General features: G+C 37.1%; 1 long non-coding RNA gene across 1 annotated transcript in view; it reads left to right on the top strand.

Annotated features, from left to right (window-relative positions):
• LOC137850223 (uncharacterized) overlaps nt 1-25,148 on the top strand; it is a 104,719-nt gene that overhangs the window by 74,794 nt on the left and 4,777 nt on the right. The window contains exons 2-3 of the long non-coding RNA XR_011092380.1: nt 16,697-16,796; nt 17,107-17,206. This is a non-coding gene — a long non-coding RNA (uncharacterized lncRNA). The remainder of the gene's footprint in view (nt 1-16,696; nt 16,797-17,106; nt 17,207-25,148) is intronic.

Consider the following 25,148-nt stretch of genomic DNA (forward strand, 5'->3'; position numbering starts at 1 on the left):
CACACTCCATCAGGTTTGTTTCAAAATGCTTTCTGTCAGTCATAACTTTCCTAGAGAAGTTTTATGATGTTTTGGCATTGCTCAAATCCCACTTAAAAGCTGTAGAAATAAATAAAATAAAATAAAATAAAAGAGTAAATAATAAAAGAGTTAAATTTATATCAGCCAACTCTGCTATGCTTCTGGAGACAAAATAGATTAGGAAATTATTTTCATCTAAATTCTGACAGCAATATTTTTTTTTTTTTTTTTTGAAAAATTTAAATACCATGCCTTCTAATAAAGTATCATATTATCTACAATCAACAGTAAGCTAAATACTGGGGATTGTTCCTGGATGTGTTATATTAAATTCAGGGCTGTAACTGATATAGTGAAAGACAATTCACATCCATGTGAAACGTCAAAAATGAGGACAGGTCTAAGTTACGTATTCGGTCAGGATCAGAAGCAATTCATCTTACAATGTTGTGTAGTCTGTAATCTTTGTAATTACAGGGAAATGTTCAGATCCCAGGAATGTTATAATGGTTTGGGGATAGGACGAAAAAATAAATCACATTGTGTTATTCTGATTAGATCAAACAGTACAATTTCAAATGTAAAATTAAACCTGAACATTTTATGCAGAAGGATATGAGAAATATTAAAGAGAGGAATCTAATACTATTGAAAGGTTTGTCTGAAGCTCTTTTGATAACTTAGTTCTTTGCATTTCTTATAATTTTTTCTGACTAGAAGTCTGAAGGTTGCACAAAGTGACCCGTTTTTGATGCTAGTGGATGGCATGCTAGTGTATGGCATGGCACTCAAATGCAGGGACAGACTAAGAGTTTTTTTTAGAAAGAACTTTTGAAGGACTTTTGAAGAACTATGGAAATTGCATATGGGTACATTGTCTATGTGTAATATGTCTTTACAATAATGAAGGTAGTTGCAAGAGCAGATTAGAAGCTGAAATTTGACATAGAACCATTCCCTTCACTGGTCTATGGTCTCTCAGAAAGAAGGATGAAGATAAATGAAAGTGCTTGAGACAGGCAGTCTGTTATCTCTCCTCATCCCTGTTTATATGTCTGGTTGGCTACTGTAACTGAGAACAGGACAAGTTTAAGTTCTTTTCTTGCTTAGTTCAACCTCTTTCCTGCCTCTTTTCCTTGCTTTCTTGCTTGCAGGAAAATAATAATAATAAATAATAATAAAAAATAATAAAAAATAATTTGTCAAGCAGCCCTAATCTATAACAGTGTCAAGAGTAAATATCTACTCAAGTAATTTATTGCATAGGATGAAAGAAAGGGCAACCCCAGGGGCTACTTCAGCTGTGCAGCTTCCTACATATTGCATGTTGTGGGCTGCAGCAGGCATTCAAGGATGGCGCCTGTGGCAGAGCGACAAGAGCTTGCTTATCTCTGCTAGGAAATCCTACCTCAGTGATGATCCAGATAGTTATAAGTATTGATCAATAGACCATTAGGTACAAGATAGTTATTTTTTATTTAATGTACAGCTGTGATCACAGATACTTTGAAGTTGTGACAGGAAGGTGGAAACACACGCATACGCAAAATGCATACATTATGATCACTGAACAAGAACATAGAAACATGAATGAAAACTTAGCAGAGGTGGTCTTCAGTCTTAAACTTAGCAATGTTTTAGGGCTGAAGAGCTTCTTGTTGTCAAATGCTCATCCCTTACATTTACAGAAATTAAAGGCCACTTAACAAGTTAAAATGAACCACAGTGTTTCATTTGAAAATGTGTGATTGTTAATATAGCTGCAAGATAGTTTTTGATAAAACTGAATAAAAAATAATAGGGTGGATTTGTGAACATGGATGTACACAGATAATCTCTTGACAGCTGGTTTGTTTGTGCCATGTTGTATAGCTTATGCCATTTCCTTTAAAGTTCTTAAGATCATTGGGTGAATGCAGGTGTGTTTTAAACAAACACTGGTAGGGAAATATGTTAGTAGAGTAACAGGGATTTGTTATAGAAGCTCATCATGAATTTCAGAAATACTTTAACAAAAATAATAACAGCCTTCTGAAACTTCTATGTTTTTTAGTTATTAGGAGGAAGTACTGTTCTCACTGGCAGCAAATGCAAAAACCCATTTGTTTTCAGTTTAGCCCTGGGGAGGTTAGCAACATTACCATCCCATATGTATTGGATTATACACTTCAAGTCCATTTAATAATAATTGCAGGTTTGAAATTAGATTCAAGACTGGAATGATTTAATGGTCTTTAAAATGAGTGAACCATGAGATTAGTTTAATGATTTTAAGCATAATCATCTATATCTAAAAATATTATTCCTAAAACATTTAATTTTGGCATCAAAAAAGAGATTAATTTGGCAAGCTCTTTTTATGCTAGGTTTAATGAAATCACTTAAATTCAAATGTTCCAAGTGACCAATGGTTTTTAGCTGCCTAATTGAGACATATTGGAATGATGCCATTATCATAAATCTTCCTGAATATCATATCATTTGGGTGTCACAAAATTGTTGATTTCTTGAGATGCAATACTATAGTTGTGATGTAAATCAGTTTCTAAATTACTTGGAAAAATATTTTGAAAGCAGATCATTTAACGCTCACCTAACTTTTGTAAAGCCTTTTGAGGACTTTAATGAAGCACTTAGGTGACAACTGTGTCATGGAATTCAAGTTTATTAGATGGCCAGGCTGTAAAACTTAATTAGCATAATGCTATGATATGTATGAAACTCTTTGCAGCCAAAACTCGAAGCTTTCTTATTCAGAACAGAGAAGATTAGCTGGTAAATAATCAGCTTTAAAACATTGCACAGAAACTGCTGAAGTGAAAAGCAGAAAATTTTGAAATAGAGAATTAAGACAGAAGGCATTGGGAATAATTCACAGAATCACAGAATCACAGAATTTCTAGGTTGGAAGAGACCTCAAGATCATCGAGTCCAACCTCTAACCTAACACTAACAGTCCCCACTAAACCATATCCCTAAGCTCTACATCTAAACGTCTTTTAAAGACTTCCAGGGATGGTGACTCCACCACCTCCCTGGGCAGCCTGTTCCAGTCTGTGTGCATATCAGCAAGTGTTCTTTACAGCTATGTCCAGGATAAAGCCTTTCAGCATAACAATATTTTCAGGGCAAATTAACTGCAGGCAACTTTGAATACTATCCGCAGATTTCTCACTCTGATGAGGTGTGCGGAAGGGAGAAAAAAAGCCAGCTATTTCCTCAAAAACTTAGCCTTGAATTCATCTTCTGTCATGCACTGAAGGGTGTGGTAGGGGAAAAAGAGAGAGACAGAGGAATGGTACAGGTTTCTATCTAGATTTCTGTAAGAAAGACCCAACAACAATTTTCAGAATGGAGTATCTGTTTCAATAAATAATAATAAAGAGAATAATGGATAGTGGTTAAATGATTAGATATATCTCTTTAGATGATAGAACCCCTATGTTTTTATAGCACTGGATGGGCCCCAGTAATTTAAATGGCAAACAGTGCAGAATTAACAGAAAGCTCCCCATCACATCGTTGTGGTGGCATGAAGATATGACAGGCAACATCTCCCCTCCATTCGTGCATGTGTGGGGGTGGATGTATGGCCAATAGCAAGTGTGCTGTGCATCTGAAATGCACTTTCACAGAAAGAGAGTGTGGGGCAGAATTCTGATACAGCCTATACGTTTCAATCCTCGTATTTCTCCCAGGACATCACCCAAGTTCACGACAAATTACATGTCAACAAATTGCAGAACTTTAAGATGTATGGTTGAAACAAGTCAGATTCTCTTAAATATAAACAGATCTCATTAAGGCCGTCTGTAAATTTTATGTCTGGCCAAAAAAGAGTAAGTATTGTGTAGCCTCAAGATAAGCATAAAAATGGGAATGGAAAGGTCACATTTTTCTCCTGACAATGGCAAGAAATGTAACATTAGGTAATTTCAGAGCAGAAAAATGTAGTGCTCGAAAGTCGTTTTGAAATGTGCAGTATAGCTTCTACAGTTTCACAAGAACAGAGGAGATCTACGCTACTTCATTTTTCTTGTTAGAAAAATAAAATAATAGCAAAACCCATTAGACTGATCTTGGTTTTCCTCAACCAAGATAAAATTACAGTGATGGCTACAGCCATTCTTAACCAGAAAATCAGTTGACTTTCATAATGAGACTAGAAGCAAATTTTGCCTTTTTTTTTTTTTTTTTTCTTGAGAAAACCAACGCATAGCCTGTATTGCAAAGAGATTCATACAATACCTACAAAAATAAATTCCAAACATTTCTCTTTCCAAACCATAATTTGAACTTTCAGTATTTTAGATTGTTTCAAATATAGTATATTCAAATCTAGGCGTATTTTTCATATAGCATGCTTAAGTATAATTGCTATTCAAATCCCAAAGCCTTTCAGAAGTTTGTAATGGGGAGGAACTTTCTTAAGAGTTATCATAGAATCATAGAATATCCTGAGTTGGAAGGGACCCTTAAGGATCATCAAGTCCAACTCTTGACACCGCACAGGCCTACCCAAAAGTTCAGACCATGTGACTAAGTGCACAGTCCAATCTCTTCTTAAATTCAGTCAGGCTTGGTGCAGTGACCACTTCCCTGGGGAGCCTGTTCCAGTGTGCAACCACTCTCTCTGTGAAGAACTTCCTCCTGATGTCAAGCCTAAACTTCCCCTGCTTCAGCTTAACCCCGTTCCCGCGGGTCCTGTCGCTAGTGTTAATGGAGAAAAGGTCTCCTGCCTCTCGACACCCCCTTACGAGGAAGTTGTAGACTGCGATGAGGTCTCCCCTCAGCCTCCTCTTCTCCAGGCTGAACAGGCCCAGTGCCCTCAGCCGTTCCTCGTACCTCTTCCCCTCCAGGCCTTTCACCATCTTCGTAGCCCTCCTCTGGACACTCTCCAACAGTTTCATGTCCTTTTTATACTGTGGTGCCCAGAACTGCACACAGTACTCGAGGTGAGGCCGCACCAGCGCAGAGTAGAGCGGGACAATCACCTCCCTCAACCTACTAGCGATGCCGTGCTTGATGCACCCCAGGACACGGTTGGCCCTCCTGGCTGCCAGGGCACACTGCTGGCTCATATTGAACTTGCTGTCTACCACGACCCCCAGATCCCTCTCTTCTAGGCTGCTCTCCAGTGTCTCATCGCCCAGTCTGTACGTGCAGCCAGGGTTTCCCCGTCCCAGGTGCAGGACCCGGCACTTGCTCTTATTGAACTTCATGCGGTTGGCGATCGCCCAGCTCTCCAACCTATCCAGATCCCTCTGCAAGGCCTTTCCACCCTCAACAGAGTCCACAACTCCTCCAAGTTTGGTGTCATCGGCAAACTTGCTCAAAATACCTTCTATTCCTACATCCAGATCGTTTATAAAAATATTGAAAAGTACTGGCCCTAAAATGGAGCCTTGAGGGACCCCACTAGTGACCGCCCGCCAGCCTGACCATAACCCTTTGGGCCCTGCCCGTTAGCCAATTGCTCACCCATCGTATGATGTTTTTATTTAGCTGTATGGTGGACATTTTGTCCAGTAGGATCCTATGGGAGACCGTGTCAAAAGCCTTGCTGAAGTCCAAAAAAATCACATCAGCTGGTTTCCCTTGGTCCACCATACGGGTGATCTTGTCATAAAAGGAAATCAGGTTAGTTAGGCAGGACCTGCCCTTCACAAACCCATGCTGGCTGGGACCAATGACTGCTTTGTCCCCCAGGTGCGCCTCAATAAGTTCGAGAACCATCTTCTCCATGATTTTACCAGGCACTGACGTGAGACTGACAGGCCTGTAATTGCTAGGGTCTTCTTTCTGACCCTTCTTGAAAATCGGCACAACATTTGCCAGCTTCCAGTCTACCGGGACCTCTCCAGACTCCCAGGATCGTTGAAAAATAATTGAGAGAGGTTCCGCGATGACGTCCGCCACCTCTTTCAGCACCCGGGGATGAATCCCATCCGGACCCATGGACTTGTAGGGATCCAGGTGGAGTAGCAAATCCCGCACACGTTCAGGGTCGGTTGGGAGTTTGTCATCCCCACCGTCCCGGTCCTCCAGCTCAGGGCACCCAGGGTCCCGAAGCCCATCATTGGCATTGAAGACAGAGGCAAAGAAGGCGTTAAGCGTCTCTGCTTTGCCTATGTCATCGTCTGTGAGAAGACCTTCCCTATCAAGGAGCGGCCCTATGTGTTCTTTAGTTCTCCTTTTTCCATTCACATATCTAAAAAAAACCTTTTTATTTTCTCTCACAGACACAGCCAGCTTCAACTCTAGGTGTGCTTTAGCCACACGAATTTTCTTCCTACAAACACGAACAGCATCCCTGTATTCTTTCCATGTCACCCGGCCCTCCTTCCAGTAGCGAAACACTCTCTGTTTCCGCCTAATCTCCATAATAATGTTCCTGGTCAGCCACGCCGGCCTCCTGCCGCACCTGCCTGACTTGCGGTATTTAGGAACTGCCTGTTCTTGTGCTTCTAGGAGGCATCGCTTAAAGAGTGACCAGCACTGGTGGACATCAGTTTGTTGGTTAAAAAGTGAGTTCTTGCAAACCAGTGAGAAGTGAATCTTCATTGAAGGCAGTGAGGTTTCAGATAAGAAGAGGTAATATTGTAACTTGCAAAAAAAAGATCCAGAGCCAATGCATCTTCTTGTTTTGTATACAGCACGTGTTTCCACCTGGGGTTATCTTTTCAAATGCATGAATCAGATTTCCTGTACTGTGCTGTTAATCAAAACATTACCTTTAAAGGCATAAAATGTCAAGAAGCTGCAGCCTCTTTTTATTTTTCTTGCCATTTGAAACTAATTTTAGCTAAGGATTCACTGGAAAGCCACAGTGCTTTTATGTTTGTTTGTTTGTTTTTACCTTATTCTGCAAATCTGCATCAGCTCTGTTAGAGGAACTGAGACTCTTCTTCCATGGCTGATGTTACATCAATTGCTTTAGCAGGTGTTTTCAGTCTTATATTTCTGAAAAGCAGAGCTACACCCTGGCTAACATGAGGGTGTGGTATCTTGCAGAAAATAAAAGACATGAGTTAGACCCTGACAGAGGAGCAAGCCTAAAAGTAATCCAGGATTCAAACCAAGAAGTTTTAGAGCTTCTTGTGGTAATCAGGGTGCAGAGCCCAATGTGGAGAGGCAGGGGAAGAGAAAAGCAGCGAAGGACACTGTCACATTTTTTTTTTTTCCCCTGGAGTCCGAAGTTTAAGGCATTATTCTGCTGTGAACTCCATCAATAAATCCTTCTTAAGTCATATCAGAAGAGCACAGTTTTAACCCAAGAATCAGGCCTGATGTTTATGTTCATAGAGAATTTTATGTGCAGTGAAAGTGCATTCCACAGTTAAGTGGAAAGGGTGCTTATAACAGTTGGACACAAAGGTATTTATGCTTTCCAGACAGAGAGTGTATATATATACACTATATATATGTGTGTGTATATATATATATATACATATGTATATATATATATTTATATATTCCCAGCTGCAATATTCTTAGATACAGAAGTATTTATAGAATTCATAAAGTAGTCTATCTCTGGTTTGTCTTAACCAAATGAGTTGCTCATTTTGACCTTTTTTTTTTTTTTTTTTTAAGTTACTCAGTAACTTATACTCAGAGTCACAAATACAAATAGACAGCGTGGGTAGAGAGAAAGAATTCCCTTCCCAAAACACTGAGCTCATCAGTATAGGAAAAGCCCCCCAAAAAAGGAAAAAAAAAAAAAAAAAAAAAAGCATATAAAGCTTTAAAGGCAAGAAAGTATTATAAGGAGAAATGAGTACCTTTCTGAACTGAACAGAACAGAAATGAACTGGTTAGAAAGTGTATTTTTTTCTCTTGAATGAATAATCTTCAGATCTTTGTCAAACCACACTGAAATATTTCAAAAAGCTGATTTTTGGTTGAAAGAGCCAAGTTGGGCCAAGTAGACTTCCCCTTTCAAAATATCTGTAGAAACCCTCATTTAAGGATAAGCATCTATGGATTCAGTGTAATTATAATGTACAAAAATGACATTTCTGTGTTATACATTCATATCAACCAAGCATATATGAGATATAAAAGAGAAAACACAGCTGTGGGAAATAGTTTTAAATGTGGTAGATACCACGACAGGCAAGCAATATCACTTCCATTGGTGCAAAAAAGGAGTTCCAGCAGCCTACCTCCTGCCCGCAATCTTCCATGAAAAATATTGCATGAGTGTGTCAGGCCTAACTATATTTACCAGTCATTTTTGATGCATTTTAGCAGAATGCAGCCTAAACCAGAAAGGAGTCTAAAAAAAAAAAAAAAATTCTAAAAAATAACCAGTGTGTGAAAAGAAAGTAATAGTAATGGCAAATTATGTTTAGTGTCAACAGGAGAGGTGAACAGCTTACAAATAGTAGCGTATAAATAGAGACACACACATCAGTATATCGCATACAAAAAGCCATCTCAGGAAAATGTCTACCCAGCATGACAGCAACAGAGATCTATTGTACTGAAAGGACAGAAAAGTTTGACTTGTCCTATGTCTAAACTGTCATCAGAGTGTGCAAAGATCTAACATCTAAAAATCCACACTGAGCAAGAGATGAAATGCACCACAGAAAAGTAAAAAGCTGTCTATTCATGTTATATGGGATTTGAGAAAGAAAAGCTCTAACAGATTCAATCTCACTGCAAAGAACAATTTTATTACTCTGTTGTTAGTTGAAGGAAGTATAGCCAAACAGCTAAAGAATTATACCAGTGAACCAGAAGGGTTTATTCCACTCGTGTATGTGGCTTTATGCTTGATAATTCCCTTGACTTCTGAAGAGTTAACTTGGATTACACTGATGCCACTGAAATGAGGTAAGCAACCTCAAAAAAAAAAAAAAAAGTACCACAGCTAAGGTTAAAAAAGAGCTCAGGACTTCAAGAAGTCTATGTTGAGTTCATATATATATTTTTAGAAGCCTAGTCACAAACCCTTGTAGAAAGAGAGCATGGAGTACTAGAAATCTCTTCTTCCTGGACTTTTTAAACAAGAAAAATCTGAATATAGAGCTCAAAAAAATATGCCATTGACTGAGGAACAGATTCCAGCTAGGAAGCAGGGAAAATTTCTCCCATTCAGTGGGGGTTACAATGGGGAAGAGATAGGGCTGTATTGAACAGATTTCTTTACTTGGCAGGGGTAGCTAGGTAGGAGCCACTCTGTAAAGACCCTTGGAATGCAGCATTGTGTTGAAAAGAAAGCTAAAAAAAATAAAAGAAAAAAAGAAAAAGAAATTTGCCAAACGTACTCTGAATATAAAGCCATACAAGCCAGTTGTAGATCACATGAGCCTTCTCTGGTAGAAAACAATTTTTCTGTGCTTTAAAGAACTGCCTATTTTCCTGTTACTGTCTGTTTCATAGATGAGATGCATTTCTTTTGTCAAGCCCTCTGGCCCAAAGCAGGTTTTGTTTTCTGTTGAAGCTAAGACATGCTTTAAAGGAGTCTGTTGAAGCCTGTTTGTGATAATAAGAAAGGCACACCAGTAGTTTTTAACTTCAGTGATTCTAGAATAAAATGGTATTTCCCAGGTTATGCAATATTGACAAAAGTGTCACCAGACAGAAGTATGTCCATGCTTAAATAGCAACGACAGTGAGTTTTTAGTATCTTAGAAACATACACTGAAGCTTAGATCTCCAGGAAATTGCCATCTGTCCTGGTTTCAGTTAGGACAGAGCTACTAGGAAGAAAATTAACTCTGTCCTAACTGAAACCAGGACACCATCCATGAACATGGTATAGTAGAAGAGCTATGCTGGTTTTTGTTTGTTTGGGTTTGTTTGTTTATATACTATGAAGAAGCAAAACAAACTGTAGGGCAAAAATTGCTCAGGTACTAAACTCTGCAGTCTATGAACAGTTGATAGCTAGTTTAAAGTCAACCTTCTTCCTCTACAGCCAAAATACATATCTTTGCTATAGCTGTTACAAATACAAAGTTGCAAACATTCCCTTTGATATCCATTTATCATATCCAAGAACTGGACTTTATAGGTGAAATGCAAAGGTCTGTGCTGTCTTATGTAATGAATCACAAATCACTTGGAGTGAGAAGTATGAACCCCTTAATACATGCAGTGACAGAGATAGCGCATGCTTATCAATGTTGGCCTCTTCTGGTTGCTTCCTCAGCTTCTTCTGTTGCTCTGCTTGCTAGCGTATATCACAGGTCTTGGCCTTTTGAGCCATCAGAAAGAATGACTTAAGTTGATAAGGATATTATGAGGTAGTCCTCACAATGAGTCTGCTGTCCTGGTTGCAATGCCTTGTCCACCGCCAAGCTACTTGCTGGACTGTGGTGGGGGCAGAGTGAGAAACAGTGAAAGCCTTGATGCTGTGCAAGCACTGTTCAGCAACAGCTATAATATCAGTGTGTTTATCAATGCTGTTTTTGTCAGAAATCCAAAATATAGCACCATACAGGTGCTACTATAAAGAAAATTACATCTAGCCCAACCAAAGCTGGTACAGCCAAGTAGGAGAGCATTGCCATTCAGCCAGACCAGAATGAAAGAAATAATTACACAGTGATTTTTTTTTTTTTCTTTTTAGCCTTGTTTGCTAAGAAGGCAGAAGCCCTGTCCCTCACTCTATTATCCCTTAGGCTAGAGTTCACCTCATGGGTTACTTAGTATCAGATTGAAAAGCTGAATGGTATTTAGAAAGGAAAGTTCAAAGCCATGTGAGTCAGAGTGAGTTCCTCTTTTATTCTTTTACCATGTCAGATACCATAGATTAGCAATTTCCCTAAGTGATATTTAATGCTAATTACTTCAGGGTCAATGAGCTGTAACCAAAAAATCTTTAATAAGGCTTTTCTCATATAAGGTTTCTAATGAGTACTTTTTCAGGCCCATTTGCACTCTTCATGTGTATCTGTCCATAACTAGCCCCACACAAGCATGTATGCTCATGTTCAGCTTAGGTCTTTTGTTTTTTCCAGTTGTGCTCAATCAAATCTGCCTCCTGCAGATAAGTTTCATAGGAGGCATGCGTAATTCAGCTCTCTTTAAAAGGACAGCCTTCTCTTCAATATGCTCCTCTCATTCAGCTTCCTCTGTGCTGTCAGATTAAAGATTCCAAAACAAGATCACAGACTTGTAAGTTGAACTCAGTAGTCCAAAACCGTGCAAAGAGAAAACACATTTTCTAATTGCATTCACTTACATTTCAAGTTGCAGTTATTGCAGATGAGTTTGTGTTACCCTCACCCCTCCTGTATTGCCATGGAGGGGTGAGTTTTGCTGTTTTGCTTTTTTTTTTTTTTTTTTTTTATTATAAACACCTAAACAAATGTGGGATTTTTTGTTTTATGTAGAAGGCAAAAATTTCAGGCTTTTGGAATGGGAATTAAATGCAGGAATTACTAAGTGAAATTGTACAGTTTTTTGGTTGCACAAACTATACTAGGCATTATCTTTGCTTCTTTTGTTCTTCAAGTTGTCTCTGTAGTACCAATCTGCAAACATGAGTCAGACACACGGGAAAAGACAAAAGTAATAATTTTGAGTGGCTTTTTACTTATCTTTTAAAATCTTGGGGTTTAAGTTCTTAGTCTTGTCTCTTATATCCTGAGGCAAAAATTCAGATATAATTGTATGGCAGAAGTGGTCACATCTTCGAGAAAGTTTGATCCAGTAGAAAAAAAAAAAAAAAAAAAAATCACCGTCTTCCAAACACCATTTTGTGAAGGCAGTATCATTTAGACTTCAGGATAAGGAGTATTCCATTATTGTTTCCCCAGAATAAAACTAAAATTGTTTACAAGATCAAGTATTGTTACCAGATTTGATTAGAAAAGAAATATTATTAGTTGTAAAAACAGTTGGTTAATATTTACACTGTGTTAGTTACACAGAGGTACTATAATATTGCCCCAGAACAAAAATTGATGATGTAAAAATAATGGTGTAATACATCATTTACTAAAATGCGCAGTGCTTTTTTTCTGGTTGGCAAAAAAACTACCAAATAATTGTGGTCAGAAAAAAAATGAGATTGGACTAGACTTCTAAAACCCGGCTGCTATTTTTACCTCACTCAGTAGCTTTGGAAAATGTACTCATATAAGATTACGGAAAACCAAACCTGGTTTCTTGCACAGCTTCTAAACTATTTTAGGACTGCCATTTGCTGGGGAAAACACTCCATCTCGTGAAGTTCCTCCAGCTGATGTTTTTCCATTCTGAGCACAATGTTTTAGAGTACTGTTAAACAACACAGATTGAAAGTGAGAATGGTTTTGTAACCTAGCACTTAGGACACTTCTCTCAGTAATGAAACACCTGAGCTTTGGCCTCTGCTCCAGTGCATAAGTAAGTATTCTGTGCAGAGTGGACAAGTCCTGACAGAAGAGATGCAGGAGGTGCCATCACAGGCTGCCCTGCTCAGGCAGCTCCCAGGCAGAGACATGATGCGGGTAGAGATCTCATGAGCAAAGCAAGTAGTTGAGCAGGGATTACTAAGAAAAAAACTAATGGTAACTTATTTATGTATATATTTTTGATTTATCCTGCTTCAATCTATTTACTTTTTTGTTTGCTTTTACAGTACACAAAATTGTTTCATTTTTCTCCACGGTAAGAAAAACGGTAGAGGGAAGACGGTTTTAGTTTTATTCTTTTTCTCTCTATTCTATTTTGTAATGAATTGGCAAGAAATTAAATTCATCTTTCCCAAGTCAATTATGTTTTGCCAATAGTAATTAGTAAAAAAATCTGTCTGCCCTTATTTTCACCAAGGAGCTTTTTTGTCTTACGTTCTACTCATGCCTCCTAAGAAAGAGTAGTGAGAGAATGACTGCATTGGCATCTGATAATTTTCATTATTTTATGATATATTTTTTCTGTTAATACATGTAAAGTATGGATATTTAAGCATTACATTCATGCTGAAAAAAATTCCACTTCACACTGAGTAAAAGAGATAAAACAAGTAATTCTGAATAAGGAAGAAGATATAGTTGATTTCCTTGTGTAGTACAGTTCATTGACAATCATATATTTCAAAAGTTCTGGATAATCCTACCTATAAATACACCGAATCCTACAATGTCACCACCTGCAAAACAGTATTGAACAAAATGTTGAATCTTGTTCAATTTGGATTAAAATGCAAGAATCAGTTGTTGATTTTTTTTTTTCTCAACATGGGAAAATAAATAAACTATATATTCAGTCCAAAGGAAGATATCTTCTGCTTTCTTTTGAGGGAAGTGTGTAGGTGTTTAGATTTTATATGCAACTACTTTCTTTGGAGTTCATGCTTTAAAGAAAAGCAAAAGTTCATTAATCGGAAGCCCAAAGTCTTTCTCATTGGCAGGGGACAGTTCTGTATATTATTTTATTTGTTGCAGAAAAGTGGTGAGGAAAGAGATGAGGAAGTCATCTTCGGCTGAGAACATCTGTGAATAATTCTTAGCTTACTTATATTGAAACCTTTTCAGTTCACAGAAGCATAATGGAATAATGAAAATCTATTAACCCTAAATAGCTGCAGGCTTCATCAAATATTAAGTCATTTAAAGAGAGTAAATGAACCAGCCACCCTCACAACAGTTGGAAAGTGTGGCCTATCATTACAGTTCTCTTTTACAAACCATATTGGCTTGGTTTTATTCATTACTTTCGAAGTGAGCAACCAACTGATACACAATGCATTTAATTTATTATTATTGTTAATATTGATATTATTACACATTTTCCCAATGAGTTATAGTTTTATACTTAGTGAGCAGATGAAAAATACCTGTGTTCTGTAAATTTATTCTAATTCACATTAATTTCTTGCTTGAGTTTGAACTATTTTCATTAAAATAAGGAACACTGACATTGCAGGTGGACTTAGCATCTCCTTGCAATGTGAAGTCAGTTAAAATTTGTTTGGTTGTACACATACATACCCTGACTCAATTAAGATGTTAGCCAGAATGCTACTCTGAAATAAAAATTAAATGTTTATATATAAATATTAATTTATTGTTCATAATATAAACCAGTTCTAGCTTCACAAGTCAGACTAACAACTGATGTGGTCTGCAATAGAGTATATACAGATTGCAGGGAATACAGTTTTCTTACTATTTTCATTTCTAATGCAAGCACCTAGGTGTGCTGTCTCCCTCTTTTGTTCTTGTAAGACAAGCCTATTTTCTTTCTTACTCGGGAGATGCCTAAATAAGGATCTAAAACATTTTTGAAAATATACCTGAGTACCTAAAATCAAAATTCGTTGCAGCATCCTATGGAGTCATTATTAATATATGCAACCAGTATTCATGTAACAGGATAATCGTTCTCTGCTTTTCTGAAATCAGAACACAGTCAAGAACATAAACCCTGACTTTCCCTTGTCTTCTGACAGCAAAGCTGAAACAGATACTTCATCAGTTTTAGATTACTGTTGAGAAATTAGCCCTTTGCAGAATATATTTGAAAGTTAAAGACTTATGCATTCATTAAATTGGAGCTTTATTTTTAATATAATTCTTTGTATTTGAAAAGATAATTTTTATAACAGAGGAAGAACCAATTACATAATGTAGTACACTCTTCTTAATGACACAACTTTATTTGAATTTAAGTTAATCGCTATAATAGTATGATATGCACTTTATTAATATTGTAGCATACTGCATTAAATTACTACAATGTTATTAGGCAATTTAGTTCATGCTCCCTGTATCAGAAATGCAAATATAGGTCATAAGATTAAAAAGATGTTTGATACTATTTGATACTGATTTTGAACTATATGCATGTACTTTTATTAACAAAAAAAAAAAAAAATCAAAACCAGGAGTGTCTCCATACTCAGCTAAATGGCTGTTATAGTTAAATATATTGTTACATGTGCCAGAGCTTTTGTCATTAGAAAATTAGAAAGCAAATCTATTCCATGCACGATGTTCATCCATGATTCTTTAATGACGAACTGCATCAAGTGCACATTCACAAGGAACACATTCCCCTTTCTTCCAGGGAAAATCTTAACCTGAAGGCACAAATTGCATGTGGACAGGGCTCAGCCTTTCATCTGTCTCTCTCTCCAGATGTATATTGTCTCCACACAGTGCTGTTGAAGGTCTGCAAAAGATTTTATGTGCCACTTGGTTATGGAGAAAGAAAAGAGTTGTAGAGAAACACTCCCTTGAAAGAATGATGTATCACTCCTCTAAACAGTCAGTGTAATTTTCACCAGAATCTCCAGGCTCATCCTTGGAAGGCTAAGAGGGTTATTTATCAGTGTTCTTCTTGGTTATGCTGGGCTACCAATGTACTTAAGTCTGTTTTATTATGTAATTGCACATCTACACAATAAGTATACCATTATTTAGAAGTAATTTACCAGCAATGTGCATTTTGTAGAGGAAATACCTGTAAAGTCATTGAAATACTAATATGATTTAAGAAATAACTGCCACTATTACTGTTGTCTGCTCAAGATCAACAGTACTGATAGTAAAGAATGTCCAGATTGCTTTCTGTATTGTTTCTTACTTTTTTTGTAAGGAATAAAATATGAAGAGTGAATAACAATTCACTAATGGAAGAAAAATAAAATAAAATAAAATAAAATAAAATAAAATAAAATAAAATAAAATAAAATAAAATAAAATAAAATAAAATAAAATAAAATAAAATAAAATAAAACAAAACTTGCATCAGTGAGGTAATAAAAAAATATTCCCTTTGCTTTTTTTCATTGTTCCTATGTATCTACTAAACGTATATTTAAAATGAATTTTATCTAACGATAACGATCAGAGAAGTTTTATAGTAAGCCTCCACTTGTCAGTCTCCACTTGGTTTTATTTGAATAGAATTCCTAAACAAAAGACAAAAAGGAAGAATAGGAGATTCTTAGGTTCATATTATTACATCATTACCTACTTCTGTAAATCAGAAGTAACATATCCGTGTCCAATACCTAAGATGACAACCACAAGTATATATTTTCCCCAGAGTTAATCACTCATAAACCTCATTGCTATAAGAAGAGAGTTTACAGTTTATAAAAATAGACCTATAGTAGAAAAAAAGACTTTTGAATGTAAAAAATGGCACATGTAATTAGCTGTTTGAAAGTAGATATCTGAAACAAATGTTACAGTTTTTAAAAGTAGAATAAATGAAAATGCAATTATAATCTTTCGGTTAAAAGGAAAAAAAGGAAAAACAAAACAAAAAAAAAACCAACAAAAAACAAACACACAAAGAAGATATACTTCAACAGATAATGAAGAAATGAATTTTTCTTGAGTTTAAAAGCAATGATAACAAAAGGGTGACTTTATATGGAGTGCTTGCAGCTGCCAGAGACCAAGACGGGAGCAGTAAAATTGACAGAGCTCACAGGTACTATTTTATGAAAGGAAACAATTATTTTTTTCTTAAAGATTTCAGTCACTCAGTGAAAACTAGAATTAAATTCAGAGTTCTTAAAAGCATGTTCCAGAAAATGGTGATATTGCGTAGTTATTTCCCATCAAGCTTCAAAATCATATCTATATTCTATTATTTGAAGTAATCATGTGTTTATAAAAAAGATTCAAGTCGTAAATCCCATCACCAATATAGTTAGTGAAGATAAATCTGATGGCTGACTTTGTCTGACCTTCTTGCTACTGTTTTATTTTTGCAGTTATTTACTCCAACCATGTTGAAAAGACCACAACACAACATGCTTCCAAATGATGAGTCATTATTTCTCCTTCTACATTTTCATGGAAGTCAAGAAGTTGGTAAGAAAAGATTTGTTTGACCAAACCCTAGGCAACTAGTCTCCTGATTTAAGTATAAATATTAGTCATAAAGCATAATGTTGTGTTTAGAAGGGACTGTACATTGGAATCAGATGTCTGGAGCTCTGCCACAAACACCTCTTTTACATGAAATTAGTCAAAACTGCTGTTTACAATTTACATTTTTTTTTGAAACAACACAGTGAAATTTTGTTGTTGTTTTTTACAACCTTCAAAAACATTGACCAAGTGTTTTCCAACCTTTTTAATCAAGGAAATATTGTTGATTTATGTCCTTTATGTCACACAGGGGACGTTGCAGTGCTCCAGTCTTGGGATGGTGTCACAATATCCCAAGGGTGATGGTAAGGGAGAACCCTGATCCAGATAGTGACCTGCCAACTCTGAAAGTAAGAAAGCTATTTTTCAGGTTTGTGTATTTAAGGGGTATTTACTAATTTCAAATAACATCTCTCTATTTTGTTTTGGGATCCTTATTCCATGACTCAAAAAATCTTGTCCACTCCTGGGATTCTGGGGGATCTTTGGGTAGGTGTGGTTCTTTTTTTTTTAAAAAAAAAAAAAAAAGTAAATTTTTTTTTAAACTTTTTTTTTTTTTTAAAAAAAAAGTAAATGAGCTCACCTGCCCCTTCCCAACATAGACAAAGCCCACACAGTCCTGAGAAGGGAGACCACATTCAGCAGATAGCATAGATGTTAGTTTCTTCTGCTCTACATAGGCCTCTAACACTATCCTCACAGTCTTTAACCCCTTCAAAAGTCTTTATGTGCCTCAGCAGTGTAACATGTCCCATGAGTTTCACACAAGCCCCAGTGGTCTGTACCACAGCCTTCACATTACTATTTTATTTTTCAAACAGGAAAAAAACAACACACAAAAAATAATTGTCTTAGCTTTCTATGTATTCTTGTAGCAATCTGCTGGTAATACATGCATCCTGCCAAGGTGTAAATTATAAAATGACCCATTGGATCAGTAATAAATTAGGAACACAACTTGACTAGTTGAACACACAAGAAAAATGTTTTGCTAAAATCTAAGTTATTTTATTATTTCTAAAGACTTTTGATGAGGGCTTATTTGATGAATTTTACATATTAACTTCCAAATATTTTCTGGAATGATTTATTTAAAAATGTTCTTCATTTGGTGTCTAGGCATTCTGAATATGCACCCTGAACATTGCTTTTTGAAATGTGACTTTTGAGATTGATGAATGAGATGGAACCAAATAAAAGTTTTTTTTTTTTGTTTTGTTTTTGTTTTTTTTTTTTTTTTTTATAACCAAAGGCTAGAATCAAAGGCAAACTTATGACTTGGCATGTGACTTTCCCACATATATACATTCAAAATTTGATATAAAAGCAAAACTGACACAAATTTTTCTCTGCCAACTGAAGGAATGAATTTAGAATTAATTATTAATAATTAATAAATGATAGATTAATAATTACTTAGCAGATATGATCTGTGTGGACCAGGTCTTTTGTGATCCAATGGACATCAGTTCTATCTAATGAACCAAAATAGAATCATCTCCTCTAAAACTGAATCTCCTTTTCTAAGCCAATATCAGCATAACATCTGGCTGTGACAGACAATTTCTCTTAACAAGAACTACCGGAAAGTTTAATCTTTCACCAACTGTGACATGGTACAAATACCATATGTTTTCTGGAAGAAAGTTGGCAAAATGCATACGTTGTTTCCTGTAAGGTTATGTTTTCAGTAATTTTTCTAAAAAGTTATGTGGGAGCCCTGAAGGTAAAAGGCTTCTGCTTGTTTGTACTTTTTGTTTGCTTTTATTGAACAATATGTAGCATACACTGAATATTTTCCTAGATAAACTAGAATATGGTGATGGACAAGGCATGTTAATTTTATTGAAGAGAGGAACTAGACAGATTCATCTATTTATAGCAGATGTAGTACTAACCTAACTCATTTATCTTGCAGAAAACACTCAGCAAGGGTCTTGTATAATATTTGTCCCAGTATAGGGTGAGTTGTTTTTAAGAGAACACTGAAATTACAAAATAGACAATGGCTAACTCAGATAGGAAAAACTTTCAGCACTTTAAAGCTTGTGTTTCTTGTCAAATTTTGAGACGTATTTTTCAATTTTCCATAATCAGCACGTTATTAATGAGTTCAAAACATTTTGATTATTTTCACAGTTTAAAGTAGTTTTCCCTTCACTCAAACATAAAAACTTCAAACAAGAAGACTACATGTTAGAAAATGGAGCTCAGAATTATTTTTGTAGCTTGTTGTTACTTAACAGCCATCAAAGAAAAAAATAACAACTTTTACTGAAAAAGAAAATTATACAAATGTTGAATATTTCTGACTTTTTGAGGCCTCATGCTGTTTGTATATTGCACTGAAATGTCATTTAAGTTGAATTCAATATTATCTAATTTATTTTCCTGCCCATTGTGAATATTAGAAAGTCAATCCCAACTGTTTGCAATGGAGCAAGGACTTTTTTTTTTTCCCATGGTAGGAATCTGCATGTAAGACTGACCAGCCTGATTCTAACTCATATTTATAGTCTATAGTAGACCAATAACTTAGCAAAATTAGCATGTTTAATTGGCATTTTAGCAAAATTGCTAAATTTACCTCATATTCTTTACAGTTTTTGATATAAACCTAGTCATTTGGAGACACATTTCAAATCAGCTTGAGCTGAAACTACCTCAACAACATCTTCAGAACTTCTAATAATTACATCTATATTAGAAAAAGAATTTATAAAGTATCACTCCAAAGTCCCCATTTTATCAAGCACTTGAAACTCAGACTACAATTGCTGTGTGTTTTGTTTAACCCATATATCTGGAAAGAGTGCATTTTAATGGGAAAGAAATTCTGAGTGTGAGCAAAAAAATAACAGATACTCACTCAATCCAAATACGTTTTCTCCTTTCCTGGAAAAATCTGTTTTTTTTCAAGTAAAAAAAAAAAAAACAAAAAAAAAAATCTGATTTGACATCTTTCCCTTTAGTACAAGGGAAGAGCTATAAACAATAGAAGAATGATGTTGATTATCATGATTATAGTATTTTAAAGGTAGATACTGTTCAAACAAAAACAGATAAATTCAGGGAAGTTATTTTACCAGAGTAAGACTCTCATAAAATAAATAAATATATTATAATCATAAAAGTAATTGGAATAGTAATAGCAACAGCAATAGTTATGGAAAAAGCAAAAAAACTACTCCACAAACCTATACTCCTGTTTTGTAGGACAATGGGATGTACCATCCTGATCTTGTAGTCTGGGGATGTCCTTTAAAATGTTAATTGTAAGGAATTATAAAGATTCATTCTCTTTTCAGTGTTATTTTTAATACTGACAGTGGAAAATGAATGACTTTTAAAATAAGCATAAGTATTTCTATATGTATTATTTTATTCAATAAAGAGTGTTCTTTTATTTGTTCATTGATTAAATATAATCAACACTATATCAGCATTTGGATTAAAAATATTTTATTAAGTCTACCGTGATATCTAGAGATAATCAAGTTGGGGACCTTGGACTTCATTACAGAAGCTAATCAGAGTAGAATGAATCTAATGTTCCCTGAGACCTTGTACCTTATGAGAGCACAGATTCACAAAAGCTAAAATTCCACGTCCATAGTGTTAAAAATTCCTGCTTTGCTACCACCACCTACTCCAAGACAATGGACTGCAGTTTTCAGAGTTTAATGTTATTTTCTAAGACTAAAAAATCCACTTCTAGACAGATAAGGTGAAAGTAAAGTCCATGATTCCGCAACTCCTGATTAGGCTGGGAAGCTCAGTACCAAGTTAATCTCTGAATCTGTCAAGATCTATAAGCTTGATGTTCCTTTTTCTGTATTGTCAGAGGACCTGATGTGATAGGGATCCTCAGAACCTGCCCACAGTAGTAGTCACTGCACAAAAATATGTTCTCCTTGTTCAAGTCCTCTCCTGGCACATGGCAGGTACCTGCTGAGATTCTCTTAGGCAGACATATCAACTGGGCTCAGCTCATCTGCATCCAGTATGAGATCTCTAATCACTGACTTAAAGAAGGAAAGAATAAGTGCCTGAACCTTTGTCTTCTTCCTCTTCCCCTTCTGCAACCCCTCCCATGGCAACAGTTTTCAGAGAAGGAAAGGAAAGGAAAGGAAAGGAAAGGAAAGGAAAGGGAAAGGAAAGGAAAGGAAAGGAAAGGAAAGGAAAAGGAAAGGAAAGGAAAGGAAAGGAAAGGAAAGGAAAGAGGAAAGGGAAAGGAAAGGAAAGGAAAGGAAAGGAAAAGGAAAGGAAAGGAAAGGAAAGGAAAGGAAAGGAAAGGAACAGGAAAAGGAAAGGAAAGGAAAGGAAAGGAAAAGGAAAGGAAAGGAAAGGAAAGGAAGAAAGGCCTATTACTTGGGAAAATTCAAATCTGCTCAGATCCTGAATAGAGAGGGGATATTTTCTTCAAGGGGCAAGAGTCAGAAACTGAAATGGGAGGAATGGCAGAAGCAGTAGGAAAACTAAGATGTTCTATTTCCTCAGCTTTTTTTTTTTTTTTTTTTCAGTTTGCTTTGTGCAAACTTCTGTGCACAGTATTCTGGATAAAAGTGAAATCTTTCTACTTAAGAAAGTAAATCTATTTAAATCTTTCTAAATCTTTTTAGAGATAGAAAATTAAAAGTCTTCTATTAATTTTTAGCCCTTGAAATCAAAATTGTGAGTGGTGCATTCAGTTTACCCATCATGTCTTTTGAATGTGTTGTGCTGGGCTGTGTTGTGCTTCCAGTCTTTAGCGGCAAAACCAGCTGCTCTCTGGATACCCAGTACCATGACCTAGTGGAAGGGGATGGGGAGCAGAATGTGGCCCTCACTATCCATGAGGAAATGGTTGGTGACCTGCTATGGTGCTTGGATGTATGCAAGTCGATGGGGCCAGATGGGATCCACCCAAGAATACTGAGAGAACTGGCGGAGGAGCTGGCCAAGCCGCTTACCATCATTTATCAGCAGTCCTGGCTATTGGGGGACATCCCAGTCGACTGGCGGCTAGCAAATGTGACGCCCATCTACAAGAAGGGCTGGAGGGCAGACTCGGGGAACTATAGGCCTGTCAGTTTGACCTCAGTGCCAGGGAAACTCATGGAGCAGATAATCTTGAGTGTCATCATGTGGCACTTGCAGGGCAACCAGGTGATCAGGCCAAGTCAGCATGGGTTTATGAAAGGCAGGTCCTGCTTGACAAACCTGATCTCCTTCTATGACAAAGTGACGTGCTTGGTAGATGAGGGAAAGGTTGTGGATGTGGTCTACCTTGACTTCAGTAAGGCTTTTGACTCCGTTTCCCACAGTATTCTCCTCAAGAAACTGGACTGGTGTATGCTTCGTTCGGTTAAAAACTGACTGGATAGCCGGGCCCAAAGAGCTGTGGTGAATGGAGTCAAATCCAGTTGGAGGCAGGTCACTAGTGGCATCCCCCAGGGCTCGGTACTGGGGCCAGTCCTCTTTAATATCTTTATCGATGATCTGGATGAGGGGATCGAGTGCACCCTCAGTAATTTTGCAGATCACACCAAATTAGGTGTGTGTGTCGATCTGCTTGAGGGTAGGAAGGCTCTGCAGGAGGATCAAGATAGGCTGGACCAATGGGCTGAGGTCAACTGTATGAAGCTCAACAAGGCCAAGTGCCGGGTCCTGCACCTGGGGTGCAATAACCGCAAGCAGAGCTACAGGCTGGGAGGTAAGTGCTTGGAGAGCTGCCAGGCAGAGAAGGACCTGGGAGTGATGGTTGATAGTCGGCTGAATATGAGTCAGCAGTGTGCTCAGGTGGCCAAAGAGGCCAACAGCATCCTGGCTTGCATAAGAAACAGTATGGCCAGCAGGTGTAGGGAAGTGATTGTCCCCCTGTACTCAGCTCTGGTGAGGCCGCACCTCGAGTACTGTGTTCAGTTTTGGGCCCCTCACTACAAGAAGGACATTGAGGTGCTTGAGGGAGTCCAGAGAAGGGCGACAAAGCTGGTGAGGGGTCTGGAGAACAAGTCCTGTGAGGAGCAGCTGAGGGAGCTGGGTTTGTTCAGCCTGGAGAAAAGGAGGCTCAGGGGTGACCTTATCACTCTTTATAAGTACGTTAAAGGAGGCTGTAGCAAGGTGGGGGTTGGTCTTTTCTCCCACGTGCCTGGTGACAGGACAAGGGGGAATGGGCTTAAGTTGCACCAGGGGTGTTTTAGGTTGGATATTAGGAAGAACTTCTTGACTGAGAGGGTTGTGAGGCATTGGAATGGGCTGCCCAGGGAAGTGGTGGAGTCACCATCCCTGGAGGTCTTTAAAAGACGTTTAGACGTTGAACTTAGTGATATGGTTTAGTGGAGGACTTGTTAGTGTTAGGTCAGAGGTTGGACTCGATGATCTTGAGGTCTCTTCCAACCCAGACAATTATGTGATTCTGAGATTCTCAGATGAGCATGAATCTGAGTCTTTTGCCTTCTGAAGTACAAATGCTACCTTTAAATTGTAACACATCTCTCTGCATAGATTTCCCTTTCATAATGAAATGACATGTACTGAATGATCTGGTTGCATCACATAGGCAGCTGAATTGGGTTAAAAATCACTAGTGAAGGGGAAACTGCTATAAAGAGGGAAGAAAGATGAGAATTAGCCTCTCAAATGGAAAAAATGCTTAGAAATTAGATGTATGATAGAGGATGTCAGAATAGTGATAAAAATTACAATCCTTGCTCACATTCCTATGGACTTCAAAGGGAGTTTTCCCCATGTGAGGACTGCAGGATCAGACATCCTATCTGTACTTGTTTCTTTCAGCATCTGTCTCTTACAAGTGTTGTCAGGAGAGCTTTTCTCACCATATGGGACTTGTGAAACATATTTAAAGTCCTTGGTAATGTTCAGTTCACTGCCTACTTGGTTGGACATTTCTTACACCTTTCTAAAAAGTGCCACTGCAGGGCAAAGTTTAATTTGCACTCTAATGTGGGAAAATAAGTCTTCCTTTATAGAACATTTTTAAAGGCATTTGTCTCTTACTGTAGCTTTTGAAAAAGTAAAATAAATAAATAAATAAACTAAATTGGTATGCCCTATGCTTCCTTAAGTGTGTAGTTTTCATTTACTACTGTCAGATTGTTGCTCCTTCTTTTCCAAACATAGCTCAACAGTTTGAAGCTAAACTGGTCTTCCTTTGAAAACCAGCAAAAATTTGTCCTTTTCAAGTCATGGGGTGCAGGATCACTTTTGTTCTGTCCTTTCCAACTGGGAACAAGAGAATATGAACCATTTTACCTTTAGGTCTAGATGTCTGGAGAAAGATGAATCTATTATATATTTATATAGAAGAGAAATATGTCGGTATAAAAGTGCATCTTATGTCACTGCGTAATGAGGACCTGGTTTCATGTACTCTAGTTATTCTAAATTCTTGTTTGGATGTAATACTGATGAACAGCCTGATTCCTCTTCAGTGGAGAGGAGGATTGGTGACTCTTGGAGAAGGTTAGTTCAAAGATGTCTGTAAGGCACTTTTATCATTAGTCCATCACTGATTTCTCTTTACAATGCTTAATTTCTCTGTGAAACCGACGATACTCAATGTCAAGTTGGTGCACAGTGTAAGACCAGCTATTCACAAACTCATCTTTGTGCACTATATTTAAGGTAGTGCACGTTTCTCACTACTGCTGACAAGGTCCAGTACATAATTGATATGTCTGAATTGGCCATCAGTCCAAAGAGGTTCAACAGCTTATTTTGGACTCAAGGTCTTGTGCTAACATGCTTTTTCCATTGAAGGTTTTTTTCCACAGCTTACAAATTCTGCACAAACTGTGCAGAATAACATTGCATATCACAAACTTCAGAGTAGGAAGATCTGTGACTCCACAAACCTGTTTGAAAATGACATATTCTAAAGTACTGACATTATTTTTAGAGGCGTATAGTAATATATACGTATTGTGAGAAAGTGAATATACATTTTTCTTTGCTGATCAAAATACACAATCATCCATTAAGCCACCCTTCTCCCTTCTGTGTCTTGTAACTGTGAGGAGGTGGATAGATGATGAAAATTCAGTTTGTTCTTCCACATGCCCTAAAGATTTTCTATGAAAGCTATCTTCTTTCACTGCTGAGGACATGAATAATTCATGTCATCATCATGACAGAAAATTTCAGCCATCAACAACACAGTTCTCAAGTAAAATTTGTGCTTTAAATTCTGTCACAATATTTATTTTCACTTAGTGTCCACCTATACTGGACTCTCTAATCATGTGATAGGAAAGAGGCTGTGCTGCTGAGCAATTCTAAACAGTGACATCC

This window comes from Anas acuta, chromosome 1, assembly GCF_963932015.1.
Source record: "Anas acuta chromosome 1, bAnaAcu1.1, whole genome shotgun sequence".
Lineage (NCBI taxonomy): Eukaryota > Metazoa > Chordata > Aves > Anseriformes > Anatidae > Anas > Anas acuta.